A 2,599-nucleotide genomic window follows, 5' to 3' on the forward strand; every position below is an offset into this window, starting at 1 on the left:
CCCCCCCCCCCAAAAAGCCACTGAGTCCAGGGTCCAAAATTCCCTGGCTTTTTCTTTGGCCTAAGCTCTGTTGGGAGCCCGGCTGCCTTGGACTGATCTGCACACGTAAGCCAACCCTCTGATACCTTAGGCAAGCACGAAATGATGACGGGGGGGGGGGGGGGTTGGCTGCCACAGAAAGTTGCAGCGCAGAGTAGCCAGCAATCCAGCCCGTCGCCATCCGCTCCCCTCCCTTCGGTGCTCTTCCATCTCGCTCCCCAAATGCCATGGGCCCTCCCTGGCCTGCCTCTCGGGGCGCCGCACAATCTGCTTTTTCTGCTCCTCTGCAGCCTTGGGCCTTCCTGGAGCTTGTCCAGGCACAGGATTCGGGTGAGGCACAGGACTTCTTTCAGCCCAAGGGCCAAGTTTTTGGAGATGCTTTTGGGGACCTCATGCCAGTGCTGGGTGGGCCCGAAGGGGCAGGCCCAAATCCTTAGCGTGCTTTAGCTTTAATCTCCTGCTGTCAGTTGAAGCTGGGCGGGGGGGGGGTTCATCCTTTCAGAATGGGGGAAACTGTCCAAAGGCAGGAGATTTTTGGCCCCGAGGCCAATGTTCTGCATCCCTGGGAGGGATTTAGGCTCCAGATGGAGTGGGGAGTGAGGTCACTATGTGACTTTAGGGTGAACTTAGCTTTCTATCACAGATACTTCCTGCTCAAAATCTGCAAGGAGGCTGACAGGTCATTACAATCAAGAGACAGCAGCAATCGTCAAAACAACGCGTCCACAGCAAGCTGCTCCTGACCTGCTACAAAGCTGAAAGAAAAAGAACAACATCTGGGAAGGAAGGAAGGAAGGAGGGGCACATTTCATCTCACCTTGGTTTCTGGGCCACCGCTGAAAAGGCCCCGTTCCACAGAGCGCCCTCGGGACTCCAGAGGGAGCAGCGTTTCCTAGGCATGTCTTAGTAGCATCCCAGGAGGGAAAGCGGTCTTTCAAGTAAGCTGGAGCCCAACCACTCATGGATTTACAGGTCCACGTAGCCAAATCGATTTCTGGTCGATTGAGAGCCACTGCAATTGCTCAGGCTCCAGTTAAGAGCCATTCCATACAATTTCTGAGCACTTTTCAAAAGCGGCTCTGTTACATGATATTAGTCTCATCTGGCTGTGGCTAAGGCAGATACTACATTTTTCTTTTGCAAATGGGAGCTGAGCCCACCGGAGCCACTGAAATGCCTCTCTGCCCATGGTTGCCACTGGAGTACCAAGCCGCAAGTCAAAATCCAACAGCTCTCCAAGGCTCTAAGCAGGGAGTGCTGCCCCATCTGACAAAGGTTTTATCTCCGTTTTTGAGTCTGCCAAATCCCTCAGCCACAGAATGTCCATCTTCTCCGGATTCTGTTTGGGCTGCTCACCCTTTTCTAACCCACTGCCAGCCCCCAGCTGCAGGGTAGTCATTGATGGGGCCGTCTCAGGATTTGCCCCTGGATGATGGGTTCAGACACCTGCCTGATTGACTCCGGACTCATCTGAACCCAGGAACTTCCCGGCTCTCACCATCCTATGCATTAAAAAACATCAGCTTTCAGTATTCCATTAACTCTTCTTTGTTATCATAGCCATGAGCTTTCTCAGCAAATCCTACACCACTGGACTTGCTGTCTAGGAAGGTAGCCTGCATTTGTCCTGGGAAGGCCCCAGAGCCTTTCCAAGCCAGTGATGTGGTGGCACGGGGGCTTGCAAGGCCCAGGCTGGCGGGGGCTCAGCCTCTGGGGATGTGCCTGGTTCCCTGCTGCAACCGCCCCCTCTGGCCCTGAGTGGGGTTTGAGGGAGGCACTTGCAGACCCCACTAGCTTCCTCCCTGACAGCAGGGATAGCAAGGGTGCGTGCAGGCAGCAGCACAGGGGGAAGCAGACGGGGGCATCTTGCCAGCTCTTGTCAGCGACAGCCCATTGGTCAAAGCAGGGACCCTTTTTTCCCTTGGCGTTTTGGCTTGACCATAGCTTAGGGTGTCACCTGGGTTCAGATGACACACTAAGCCATGGAGGGTTTGCTAAAGCCCTAGTTACAATGGGAACTGGCAGTGGGCAGTTCAGACAACTTGCTGAGCCTGCCCCCAGGGAGTCACACCCCCAAGAGAGTGCATTTGCGATCCAGAGAAACACTGAGATCGCCAGCTCAAAACCAAGAACTACTTGTTCTGAAACAAACAAACAAACATATAGGTCCAAGCCAAAGCCACCCTGCGTGGAATGAAGAAGAGTCATTTTGCAAAGTCCATATATGCTGCATTAAAAAAAAATCACAAAATTTCTGTGTTACCCAATGCAGGAGTTAGAGATGGGTCTTTAGGTCATGTTTCCAAGTGACCGAGGGAAAGTCCTGATCTGCTTTTGCACCTGGGACAATTGCTGGACGAAAATCAGGAAATTGTGCTTTTCACACCAACTATGGAGACGGAAACATCATAACCAGCTGGTACCTGCATGACAACCTGCAGTTAAAAGTGCAGTTACAGCAGCTGGCCGAAAAGGTGGCAACCCTGATTTTAGGGGCTGAATTGGAAAGGGACTTGTGCAAGGCAAGGGTACGTGCAGCTGCAGGTTTGTGTGTGCAAAC

This window comes from Varanus komodoensis, unplaced genomic scaffold (genome assembly GCF_004798865.1).
Source record: "Varanus komodoensis strain SLA01 unplaced genomic scaffold, ASM479886v1 scaffold26, whole genome shotgun sequence".
Classification (NCBI taxonomy): Eukaryota; Metazoa; Chordata; class Lepidosauria; order Squamata; family Varanidae; genus Varanus; species Varanus komodoensis.